The sequence below is a fragment of the Mauremys reevesii genome, linkage group 1 (genome assembly GCF_016161935.1).
Source record: "Mauremys reevesii isolate NIE-2019 linkage group 1, ASM1616193v1, whole genome shotgun sequence".
In the NCBI taxonomy this organism is placed as follows: Eukaryota; Metazoa; Chordata; order Testudines; family Geoemydidae; genus Mauremys; species Mauremys reevesii.
The window spans coordinates 221,137,263-221,150,911 of NC_052623.1; the positions used below are offsets into that span (position 1 = coordinate 221,137,263).

A 13,649-nucleotide genomic window follows, 5' to 3' on the forward strand; every position below is an offset into this window, starting at 1 on the left:
AAAGTATGCAATGATGGGCACTGTGCAGTTATCAGCAGTGGGGAGTTCTTTTCAAATTACTGCAAAGATGTAAAGTGCTATACTTCTGAGTAGCCAGCTTTTTGGTGAAACCTCACATATCAGCACAAGATGGAACTTGGAAACCATGAGAATTTTATCCTGGGCAATCGCAAACACAGCAACAAATATCCTTTTATAAATGCTACAGCACTTAACTCTCTCTTCACAGGCTCTGTTTATATTGTAACGTTTCAATATATTTTGTTGTGATCACATGGTGTTCATGAGTCAGTGCCAGAAGGAGCTGTGACTCAGCCATTTACAGTAAATACAAGATAACAGTTATGGAGAAGCCCTGCTGTGATCTCTTCTACTCATAAAGACAGAAACTGTTGTTGTCATAGTAGGATAAGTAAGGCTGCACTTGTGCAAATTGCAAAACTGTGTGTAGTGGGGGAAGTTACTAGATCATAGAAGTTACTGGATTGCAGGCCCTGGTTCTCATGGGAGACTTTAATCACCCCGATATTTACTGGGAAAGCAATGCAGCGGTGCACAGACAATCAATGAAGTTTTTGGAAAGTGTAGGGGATAATTTCCCAGTGCAAATGCTAGAGGAACCAACTAGGGGCAGAGCTCTTCTAGACCAGCTGCTCACAAACTGTGAAGAATTAGTAGGGGAAGCAAAAGTGGTTGGGAACCTGGGAGGCAGTGACCATGAGATGGTCGAGTTCAGGATCCTGACACAAGGAAGAAAGGAGAGCAGCAGAATACAGACCCTGGACTTCAGAAAAGCAGACTTTGACTCCCTCAGGGAACTGATGGGCAGGATCCCCTGGGAGAATAACATAAGGGGGAAAGGAGTCCAGGAGAGCTGGCTGTATTTTAAAGAACCCTTATTGGGGTTGCAGGAAAAAAACATCCTGATGTGTAGGAAGAATAGTAAATATGGCAGGCGACCAGCTTGGCTTAACAGTGAAATCCTTGCTGATCTTAAACGCAAAAAAGAAGCTTACAAGAAGTGGAAGCTTGCACAAATGACCAGGGAGGAGTACAAAAATATTGCTCAGGCATGTAGGAGTGAAATCAGGAAGGCCAAATCACACTTGGAGTTACAGCTAGCAAGAGATGTTAAGAGTAACAAGAAGGGTTTCTTCAGGTATGTTAGCAACAAGAAGAAAGTCAAGGAAAGTTTGGGCCCCTTACTGAATAAGGGAGGCAACCTAGTGGAAAAAGCTAATGTACTCAATGATTTTTTGCCTGTGTCTTCACAATCAAGGTCAGCTCCCAGACTGCTGCACTGGGCAGCACAGCATGGGGAGGAGGTGACCAGCCCTCTGTGGAGAAAGAAGTGGTTTGGGACTATTTAGAAAAACTTGATGAGCACAAGTCCATGGGGCTGGATGCGCTGCATCCGAGGGTGCTAAAGGAGTTGGCGGATGTGATTGCAGAGCCATTGGCCATTTTCTTTGAAAACTCATGGCGATCGGGGGAGGTCCTGGATGACTGGAAAAAAGCTAATGAGTGCCCATCTTTAAAAAAGGGAAGAAGGAGGATCCGGGGAACTACAGGCCAGTCAGCCTCACCTCAGTCCCTGGAAAAATCTGGTGGAATCTCCTTCCTTAGAGGTTTTTAAGGTCAGGCTGACAAAGCCCTGGCTGGGATGCTTTGAGCAGGGAGTTGGACTAGATGACCTTCTGAGGTCCCTTCCAACCCTGATATTCTATGATTCTATGATTCCAAGGGAAACCTACTTATGCACCATGTTTAATGTAAAGCTCTCCCTGGGCATAGTCAAAAGTGAAACCAACTTTCTTAACCTCATTTCTGAATGACCCCTGTTGTAATATGTGGCAGACAGGAAGCAAAAGCATAAGGGCAACCTGCCCACTACCAAGAATTCTAATAATTTCCCTGACACATGCAATTGAGAAGGACCCCTGGCTTAAGGCTGAGCTTCCAGGATCCACTGTGAGGAATTTGTCTAGTATGCTAACCCTAGCAGTCTGTGGTTGGGACAAAGATGTCCTTGCACAACAAGATGGTCCTGCTGCTCACAACCCAGTCACTTCACCCTTGTCTACAGTGGAGAAATGTATCATGGTATGAACCCTGTGGTCCCACTAGTTCGTGTATTATCTTGTGTCCACTGACAAAAGGTCTCCAAATGCATGACAAATACCATTTGAAGTAGACTTGCTTTCAGGTGTATTAAATGCTGTGTCGTTCTCTTAATCCATTTTCATCTGAACTATTTTAGTGTCGGTGTGAATGGAAGTGGTTCAGCCATTCCTCAGTGATGGCATTTCAAAAACCCACTGCTTTTGCGAGTTGGGTTGGGTGAGATACCAATAAACCACTGTAACTGAAAGGGTATAGAACAGTGCTGAAATGGTTCTTAACATGAATCAGCATGGCTAGAGGGGATACTTTAATCATTCCTAGCCTGCTCATTCAGTAACAGTTCAGGTCTCTAGTGTGGAAAAAAGCCTGCTGTAACTTAGAGAAGCCTGAAATTTGTGAGATGTTGCATGTGCATAACTGAGCTGTTACACTCAGTTGTTGATATTTGACCACAGCCAGTTACCTGTAAGGTGAGGTAAACAGGTTAGCAGCATCATTTGCATTGTGAAAGTGCTGCACCATGGAAAAAGATATAAACTACTCAAGTGGGGCTCTCCTGTGTTAGTTTGCAGTGTGTTTTTCTATGAAGGCTGAGAATCTAAAGAAACAGAGAAAACTCTGCAGAAAGCTCCCAGAAACTGAGGGGTTTTGATCTTTTTAATTCTCCCAGATTTGTAGTGTCTGCACGCATGCGCACACACACAAATTAACTTTGCAAACATAAATTAATCTAGAAGAAAAACATTATAATTTTCCTTTTCTTAGCTGACACTCTTTAACTCAAAGTTTCCATGCTCTGAGTTCTTTTGTCAGGTGCAGGGTTTCTCACTAGCAATGAGAGCCTGATGCTTCAGTGTGGTATAGGCCAGTGCCTTCAATAGACATTCATATTTCCTCTGCTGGCTGCTGTTGACCCTTTAATATAAGGGTAGCCAGAGAGCCACATTTAACAGGAAAGAAAAGCCACTTATAAACAAATTGTTTGCCAACTAATATGGAGTTAACATTTGCTGCCTGTAACATTTTTCCCTGTTCAATCTTCTCCTCAAAGATCAGTTTGGAGAACATGATCCTCACCTTCCTAATAGTGTTGCCGTGTAGTGGGACACCCAACCTCTTGTGGTTGAATTTAACACTGTTTCTCAAGCAAGCCTGGGAAGTATTTGTTGCTCTCAGATTCCACAGCAGTACCTGTGGTGTGGATCCATATCCCTCGTGCAGTGTTCAAGGCAGTGGGGAGATCCTATCTCATGATATGAACAACCTGATTAATGACCAACCAGCCTTTAACCTTCATTTTGTGAGGGACGGGAATTAGTAAGTAGTCAATGGGTGGCTTCAGACACACCAGGACTTGATGGGCTTCTTAGCATCTTTACACTCTCTCTTGCATTGGTTACTGTGGCTGACAATCTGTGCTGGGGATGCATAATAATGAAAACTGTGCAAATAATTGCGTTTTTTGGTTCAGTAGCGAGAATGAAAACATGGAAACAAAGTTAGTTCAGGCTGACCCCAAATGATATTTCTTTTTTTTAAAACAGCAAAACAAAGAAAGAAACTAAACCTTTTGTTTTGAGGGGTTTTAACCTTTTACGTTGTTTCATTTGATTGGTTTTGTTTAATGAAATTAAAGGAAATTCTGAAACAAAAATTCAAAACATTTCATTTTAAAAATGTCAAAATGAAGCATTTCAAAATTTCTGAAATGTATTTTTATTCAACAAAACCAGTTCCCTGTAACTGACTGAAATTCACTAATTCTTTCAGTCAATCCACATCTGCATTTTTCTGTAAAATAAATATATAAAATAGTTTGCGAGAACACTTTTGTCCAGTTCTAATATTAATGAATTGTCCATCACACTGTCTAGAGTGGCTCGTGACCGTGAATGCCTACCTCCAGGCAGAATGTCAAACACAGGGCAGACACCCTAAACTAGTGATATAGTCTATAATTAGATTTCACCAACCCAGTACTAAATATGAACTCCTGGATCACTATAACAATCTCAGAATGGACTCATAGACAGTCTCCCTAGACTCCCCAGTCACCCAGGCAAGCTGGACTTAGCAATAAATGGTCACTTACACCACAAATAACAAAAGATTCAGGTTGCTTCCAATTCTGAGAAATCAGTTACTTATTGCAGATCAATTGGTACACTAGATTGTACACCAAAGACAATGCCTGTAGTCAATTCTGTAATGAGCTATCTAAAGGCTTATTAACTAGGAAATAAATGAGAGTTGTTTACAGGTTAAAGCAAGCAGACATATACACAAATGAGTTATAGTGATCTGTCACTTCAAAGTGTCTTTCAGGGTGGCCTCAGCGGGTAACCCCGGAAGACTTCTGGCTCCACCTTGGTGCCTCTGGTCCTGTAAAAGTTCAAAAAGCAAAGAGATGGGAACATTTCTTGTGTCTTCCTTGCATGTAGACTTTTCGGGGTGCAGTAGGGCCATTATCCAGTCCTTTGTATTGTGACGTTCCTTGATGGCCCACCTGATGTTGGTAGTTCTTCCAGATGAGCAAGAGGGCGAGAAGACACTCTCCATCTGGTTCACAAGTTTAGGGCAAATGTTTTCAAAGTTATGAAGCAAAACTTAAATATTTCCTTATAGTGTGGAATACAGACATTACAAATAAGATTAATGCATGCAGTAACTTACAAACATTCTATAGCATCTAAACACTAACTACATTCTTATAAGACTCATACCTATTTTGAACAAAAGTGAACTGGCCTGGTCTCCAGATATGAGTTTGTCAGTTCTTAGCTAATGCCTTCAGTCTTGGCAAGAGCTGGCATCTGGATTGCCCACATCACACTGTCCTTTCTCATTAATATAATCCCAAAGAAAATCAGGAAAAGTTCAAACTCATAACATCTTCAGATCAGGCTGTAAGATAAAGATCTTCTCTACGAGTGTTCCCCAGAAATCCAAGGCAGAAGAAAAATCTGCCAGAGAATTCAAGGATAAATGAAACCAGCAACTAAATGCAGAACTGATCCTTGGATAGATTTGACTGCTTTTTCTGTATTCCCTGTACTGTGATGATGGACACTTTGGAGATAGTCACTAAATAGATAGGAATAAAAGGCTCATTGATGGATCCAATAACACTCCATGACTGCAAATGTATCTCTGAATATAGTATGGTTTCACCAGAGGTAACAATCATAATCCCTGTCAAACCCATGGTTATTTCTTTACTTGATAAGGTCATTCCTTGCGTGAACTTGGATTGGCAATTTCTAAGTAAAACCTGGTGCTATGGGAATTGTTGTTGGTCATTCAGCAGTGGACATTTTTCCTCTGGATCAGTTCTGAGCCTCATTGCCCAACTTTGCAGTGAGAGGAGCTGTGCTGATTTAATGTCCTTTTTTTGTGGCCTTAACCACATGTAGTCATTATATTGACCATGTGGGACACAGGGTAAATAAGCTGAACTGAATATCAACATATAACATGGAGACATTGCGCTTAATGGTTTTTATATTTCTCTTCATTACACACCTCTGTATTATACATTTCTATGAAGCTACCTCAGAATGCTAGAACTGAGCAATCAAGAACTGACCTTATACAAATCTGGCATGTCATGCTCCTTCCAAGAAACAGAAAAACAAAGTTGTAAGGACACAACGAGCAAAGGTACTGTCTTCATACTGTCTTCATACTTCATACTTTGTACTTTCTTTGTACTTTCTTTTGCTGACCATCATCAAAACTCTTCCTTCTTTCACTGCCCAGCATTAGATATTTGAAATGGTAAAGTAAAAATGTCCCTCTCTGTGTCACACAGCACCCTGTTATGGGGGGAGATAGGTGGGTAACCTAGAACCAAATAGGGTTGACATACATGGAGATTTGAAGGTAGGGACTCACAGCTTGGGCAAGAATGACAAGTTCCTATTTCCTCCAAGAATTCTCACTAGCTGCCAGAGTTCCTTAGGCCCAGATCCTCAAGAGTATTTAGATGCCAAGCTCCCACTGAAATCAAGGTGAGTTAGGAGCCTAAATACCTTTGAAGATGAGGGACTGAGTGTCATATCGATGACAGTTATATTGGGGATGGTTATTAGACAAGGTCAGGTGAGTCCTGGCTTTGGGATCCAAGTGCTACCCAGATAAACTACAGTCTGACCCCAGATTCTCAGGATGAGTTCACTCTGCCCAATTTTATATTGATTTTCTTCCCATTTGACTCTTCAGCTCCTCCCTGGTGGATCATTGCAGAGATTCTCTGCCTGGTGTCACTGGGAGTAGCAGTGTCTTTGGCTGTCGAGTGTAAGTATTTGCAAGAAAGACACTAAGGCCCAAATTCAGATAGTAATTGTCACTGGTCTCAATACAGACTGATGCTACTGAAAATAAGGGGGTTAGGGCAGGTTTACGGTAGTGACTGAGAGCGGCATCTGGCCCTAGGGATCTGCTCTAAACTTTTAGAAATAATTTGAAGTAACCATTCTCCTTATCAATGCACTTCATTCTCTTTTACTGAGACATATAAATGCAGTTCTTGTCCTGTTTTTCCCTAGTGCTGGGATGGGTGCAGAAAGGAGGGTCAGAGCACGTCAGATGAGGAATGTACAAATAGCTCCTGTGAAAGTCCTCAGTAAAGGTTGCTGTGAGTCTTGACATTGACACACCGTGTCTTTGTTGTGCTGGGTGCCCACCCATTTACATGCCATGTCCAGAGTGGGATTTGAATGCTGTCTGGAATAAGGTGAAATAGGGAAAAGGCCCAGAAGTGTCCGGTAGGACAGAAGCAAGCCCAGGGTGGAGCTTTGCTGTGTTTTATGAAGGACAAACAGGAACAGCAGCAACAGTTCCAGGAGCATCTACTTCAAAGTCACATGAGAGGTTAACTAGGCTGCACTGACCAGTCTGCCAGTAAATCCTCACTCTTTGTTATCCAGACAGGGATTGGAAGATTACCCACCTGGTACATTTGAGGAGGTGGCTACTCTAGTGCAGTGAGAAGGAATCCTGAGCCATCTGATTGGCTCCTTTTCTAATAGGAGAGGTAAAACTATGCATTGGGCCTAGGATACTACTACAGATGATAAGGTTGTACAGGCTGCTAATGTAGGGTCTCTGCGAAAAAAGTTGGCAGTCATTGTGGAATGAGCCATACTCCTTGAGAATGCAGCCACATGCCATTGTCCTGCAGATATGAGAGTGGTACAAGGTTGAGACCCAGATGCTGTTGCAATTAATTAATGTACTGATATTAGAGCAGATTTCAACAGTTTCTCAGTAATTGTGCTCACATGGATGCACTAGTACCAGCCGTCCACATTGCCTGTGGCTGTACAGTAAAAGACAATTCTGAAGGCAGAACTGACCCATAAGACATCACAATGTTGGCCACATTCTAGCACTGGAAGGCAGTCGGAATGGGTCAGAGATGGGCCACTGAAGAGAAGAAACAAAATATACTGGATTCTAAGGGAAGGAACAATAGGGAAAATAAGCCTCACCCAGAATCCTGAGGGGTCTGCCATTCCTTCCTGTCATCTGTTCCACTATAGATGATGGGAACATTTTAAAAAAGTTATTAAAGAATGTGACTGCAGAGAGATATATGGTCCTACAAAGGCCACAAGAGTCAGGTCTCTCAGGATTCCCAGGAGTAGCCTTGTTACAGTTGGGGAGGGAGGATTCTCTGTATTGATTCTACAGCGCTCCTTGCAATCCACTGGGATGAAAGAAGAAAAGTATAAGATACATTTATGATCCCTTTACAGGTCACTCCTGTATGGAGTGGGTGGCTTTAAGAGGTGGCTTTTTTCTCCAGAACAAAAAAGAACTGGAATTTCAGCCAGGAATCTTGTTCTGCAGAAGGATCACATCTATTAGTAATCAGTGATGCCAAGGAAATGATAAATGCCCGTGCACTGTGATTTGTGACCTGACACTGTTGCAATACCATTGGAAAAGATGAAGGTTCCTAGCCCTGTAAGGAAAATGGGCATCTATCCAGGAATTCTGTTGGAATATGGGAAAATCTATATGTGTCACAGCAGTGGTTAGCCCCTTTCACTTGTAAAATTTGCAGACATATAAAGAGAAACAACAGGTTGTCAGAACACATCCATGATCCTCATGCATCCTGCAGATGTGATGACTTCTCTATCCTTCATCTGGGACCTGTTCCTGGTGATCTGCACAGAAGCCCACTGGACTGGATTGAGGAATAGCACCAGCTCTTCATGGGCCCGGGAAGAGGACTCAGGAGTCAATGCTATAAAGTGAATTTGACATTAGCTGGGTTTTTCTTTTAGTGGTTTAAAAAACAAAAAGGTCAGGTCTTGTGATCCTTAGTGTATTAGTCAGTTCTTATACACGCACCATTCCTACTGAAGTCAGGGAAAGTTTAGCCAGAATAAACTCAGGGTTAAAGACTGACGAGGGACTTAAGGATTTTGCCCAGTGGCTTTATGACAATAATGATATACCACTTCTTTAGCACCTTCCATCTGAAGATATCGAAACACATTTCAAATGCTAGTTAATGAAGTTGCAAATCACTTTGTTGGAAGGTCAATATTATTATGATTCTTTCAGAGGGGTAGCCGTGTTAGTCTGATCAGCAAAAACAATGAGGAGTCCTTGTGGCACCTTGGAGACTAACAAATTTATTTTGGCATAAGCTTTTGTGGGCTATAACTCACTTCATCAGATGCATGGGGTGGAAAATGCAGTAGGCAGGTATAACTATACAGCACATGAAAAGATGGGAGTTGCCTTACCAAGTGGGGGTCAGTGCTAAATTTTGAGCTTTTCTTCATCCTATTTTGGCAGAGAATCTCACTAATTCCCCTCACTGTGCATGCCCTGTTCATGTCTTTTGCAGTGTAATCTCTGCTAGCACTGTGGAGTCCTGTTCAGTGGTGCTCTCCAGGCCTCCAGCTGTGCAGTTCTTGCCCCATGGATCTGTGAGAGAGATCTGAATCTCTTGCTGCACTTTCCCAGAAAATGTTCATTGTTCGTGCTTGTGGGATCCTGACTGCTTAGTAAGGACACTCCTAAAGCTAAGGTGGTGGAAGGCAGTGTCAGTGAAACACTTCTCCATGGAATAGTAGTGCATAATAAGGTACATTATGGGGTGAAGCAAGATACAGTTGTAGATATTAAACATAATTTTATTTCAGACCCACTGGAAGGATTAATTTACAACAAACACCCACTGAGACCAAGACGGAGTAGGTGCAGCCCTTATACTGTCTGTCTTTTAGCATGAGGCCCTCTAGATAAAGCTTTTCTTAGATAGATGTCCAGGCAGAGTGTGCTTCTCCCTGGACTCTGCAAATGGATCATATCTACTGGTGATCAGTGCTGCCCAGGAAATGGTAAATGCCTGTTCATTTTGATCTGTGACCTGAAATTGCAGCAAAACCATTAGCAGATGTGAAGGTTCTGAGCCCTGTAGGGCAACAGGGAAACAGGATTATTGTAAAATCTACACATGGTAGAACAGTGATTAGCCCCTTTCACTTGTAAAATTAGCAGACATAACAGAAACAACAGGTTGTCAGGAAATCCACACTCCAAACATTTCCTTTAATAGTCTGCCTTCATTAACAGATCCAGCTCTTACCCCTCCATCCAGGGCTGACAGCTTGTGCACTCCCTTTAGGGCAGGGCAGGTATCTTTCCTTCCCTACAAGGAATCACAGTAACTCCTTCCTCTCATTGCTGAGGACACAGAGGGCATATTCACCCCACCTCACTCCCTCAGAATCCTACATCATTTTAGCCTCTATGGTAAGAGGGCAAGGTTCCTGATTCTAAGTGCCATGACCCATTGATCTGTCTCAGAGGCTGACTCTCTGTTTCCAGTCTCCTTGACTCTGGCACTGCACCATCTGGGCAAAGCTCATTTCCTGGGGGCCAATGCAGGATGTTTCCCTGTAGCACTTTCCTAGTGCCATCCTGCCATTTTAAATGTCCAAAACTCTGCAACTTTAAGTGCTTCCCTTGGAGATCCTGTTCCAAGATACTGAGGCCCTCTGAGAAGAAAGTGTTACAAACTCTTTGGCCTGACTACTGTGCATGTCATAGGTACTGTTTCTTATTAACTTCAGCATTTAAATAGCTGTGACTAAACTTTGAAGGCCTAGTCAGCATCACTGTAACTCAAAGATGAAAGCCCCTTTATTCTGAGCCCTTTGGACTGGGGGAGGTCTTCTGAAATTAGCAGCCAATGAACTTCCTGTGCGGTTTCACATAGAACATCATAAAACGACTAAGCCTTCCTCCTTTGGCTTGGGCTTTCCATCTTCAGTCAGGACAGCCAAAGGGGCAGATATTTTCTCCCTGGGGTTTGACATATACAGGACCTGATCAGACACAGCACAGAAAAGTGCATTCCGGCTCTCCTGCCTCTTCCCAAATAACTACAGGCACAAACAAAGGTATCATGGCCAAATGCTTCTGGTGCTTTTATTATTAGAGTAGAACATTAACGTATACAAAATATGAGAGTTTACCATGAAATATATTATATAGAGGTATAATAGATTTTCTTTTTCTCTGTTTATAGTTTAGTACAAGTGGTATAGATGATGTATTTAAAAATTTACTGGTGAGACAGTCCAGGTGATGTGTAGTTTTCTGTTTATAGTTCTGTGCTCTACTCCTCCTTGGGGTAACATGCATTAGATATAGAGATGTCTGATCTAAATTCCTGGGTCTCAACAACTTTGAACTTTAGGGAAATCATCTAGCCCCATCTCTAGTTATTTTACCTTAAAAGGCAAAATCTACTAGTTCAGCATCTGACAAAGAAATTGATAGATTCAATATATAGGGATAACAGGAAACATTTGTTATAGACTCTCAAGAAAATATATTTGAGACAACAGTTTACATTAGCTTGGCTATGAATGAAGTCATTTGTTTTGAAAACTGTTGAAGGCTGTTGTGACAGGGCATGGTCCCACACCTGTCTCTTTTAACTTGGAGACTGTCTTCTGGTCAAAACACCTTGTGTAATTAATTTACATTGTTCTTTCCCACCACCTTTACAGATGCGCAGTTCAGTATTTACAATAGCATACTAACCTTAAGGAGACAGACGTTATCTCCCCCCTGAGACAATGCTCCTGGCTCTGACTCTGAAAAGCCAACCAGTCTCTCTCTTCCCCTCAAATATTTTCTCCCTGTGCCTTTCTACTTTCTGGGCTAAAGGCTTAATTAGCTTTGTAGCTCTCTCCATTCCATCCACAACCTATCGATTAGGCATAGCTTCGCCCCTTGGGTTTACGCTGGGTGATTTAACTGGTGCTCCAGTGATCAGAATGCTGGTACAGCTACTGTTGCCCAGCCTTGTCACAGTTGTAAATGAAGGGAGAAGGTAAATGACAACATATGCACTTGTTTATGAAGATATTGGCTAGCTGAGTACCACAGAGGACTGTATAGAGTCTTGGTTTACTTATGTATTTATTCATAATCTGTAAAAATGGGTGAATAACACAATAATGAAACATTACATGTGACTGTGCTGTGAACATCATGAAGGACTGTTCAACCTAGAGAATTTAGAAACATTTACAGGAAACAAAGTGAGAACAAAGCCGGACAAAACGAATCTGCGGGAAAATATTCTAAAACAATTGAGATTTAATAGAACAAAAGACATTTTGGAAATCAGCAATTCTAATAGACTTATAGGGTGAAAATGGACAGAATAATATTGCATCCAATAGCTAATTTAGATTTATTTAAGTAGAAATAGCTTGTCACAGAGCAGGATGCGATACCTAAAATTCTGCATTTTGTTCTGGACATCTCCATATGAAAAACATGTAGAATATACTCAAATCAGAGGCTTCTCTAGCATGTTCCTTCTGAAGATATCCAAACACTTTACAAACATTAGTTAATGAAGCTGCAAATTACCTTGGTGGAACATTAGTATTATTATGAATTTTATTAGTGGGGAATTGATGGACATGCAAAGTAAATGACTTGCCTAAATTCACACAGTCAGTGGAGTCACAGTTCAGATATCAGGATCCCAGTACACTGCATTGAAGCACTAGAACGGGTTACCTAGGGAGGTGGTGGAATCTCCTTCCTTAGAGGTTTTTAAGGTGAGGCTTGACAAAGCCCTGGCTGGGATGATTTAGTTGGGAATTGGTCCTGCTTTGAGCAGGGGTTTGGACTAGATGACCTCCTGAGGTCCCTTCCAACCCTGAGATTCTATGATTCTATGACTGACCACTACACCATGCACCCTCTAATTCTGCCTCTGTTTATGCTGGCTTTACTCACTTTATTTTCTTTGAGTAAAGAGATCATCTTCCCCTGAGGAGGAGGCCTCCAGTATTGCCACTTTTATACCAGGCTCCCAAACTGGCTGTCTGTGAAAACCAAGTAAATATATACTACCAAATCTGACATGATAATCTGTGTCTAAGGCAGGGGCGGCTCTAGGCACCAGCAAAACAAGCTGGTGCCTAGGGCGGCAAAATCTAGGGGGCGTCCCCTGCTGCCGGGGGGGGGGCGCAGGCTGGGCCGGCGGACCTGCCGCAGTCATGCCTGCGGGAGGTCCACCGGAGCCCCGGGACGACTGGACCTGCCGCAGGCATGACTGCGGAGGGGGCGCTTGTCCCGCGGCTCGGCTGGATCTCCCGCAGGCATGACTGCGGCAGCTCAAGCGGAGCCGCCGGACCCGCAAACCGTCCGCAGCCGCGGGAGGTCCAGCCGAGCCACGCGGGACCAGCGGTCCCTCTGCAGTCATGCCCGCGGGAGGTCCGCTGCTCCCGCGGCTCCAGGGCGCCTCCCGCGCATGACTGCTTGGGGCGGCCAAGCTAGAGCCGCCCCTGGTCTAAGGCAAGGTGTTACAGTGTTAATGTAGTCCGTGGAAGATTACACTATTTATCCATTGTCTGACCGTCCACTTCAGATTCAATCACCCCTGTCACATGCCATGGATCTGTTTCTCTCTTACCACCAAGTTTTGAGTTTTTCTTCCTACTATTTTGGCAGAGAATCTCTTGCTAATTCATATGTGTGTGTGTGTGTTCTATGCATTTATTTTCCAGGGTAATCTCTAACAGCCCTGTGCAGCGCTGTGTCGTCCTGTTGAATGGTTCTCTCCGGGCTTCCAGCTGTGAAATTCCCTCATCATGGATATGTGAGAAAGACCTGAAATAATCTCCTGCTGAGCTTTCCTAGAAAATGTCCATTGTTCATGCTTGCAGGATCCTGATCCTGATCACCTAGCAAGGACATCCCTAACGCTTCTTCACAGTGGGTGAAATCTGCTAGTACTTCAAAGGAGTTAGCAGCTGGGACTGCCATGATTCCAGAAATCATAGAATATCAGGGTTGGAAGGGACCTCAGAAGGTCATCTAGTCCAACCCCCTGCTCAAAGCAGGACCAATTCCCAACTAAATCATCCCAGCCAGGGCTTTGTCAAGCCTCACTTTAAAAACCTCTAAGGATGGAGATTCCACTACCTCCCTAGGTAACCTATTCCAGTGCTTCACCGCTCTCTGAG

At 43.0% G+C, this 13,649-nt stretch overlaps 1 long non-coding RNA gene across 1 annotated transcript; it reads right to left on the reverse strand.

Moving 5' to 3' along the window:
- Window positions 1-9,680: 9,680 nt before the first annotated feature.
- On the reverse strand, window positions 9,681-11,248 carry LOC120397997. The gene is made up of 2 exons (XR_005594125.1): window positions 11,203-11,248; window positions 9,681-10,455 (listed from the first exon to the last, which is right to left on the reverse strand). It is a non-coding gene; the product is annotated as an uncharacterized LOC120397997 (long non-coding RNA).
- Between the last annotated feature and the right edge of the window lie 2,401 nt (window positions 11,249-13,649).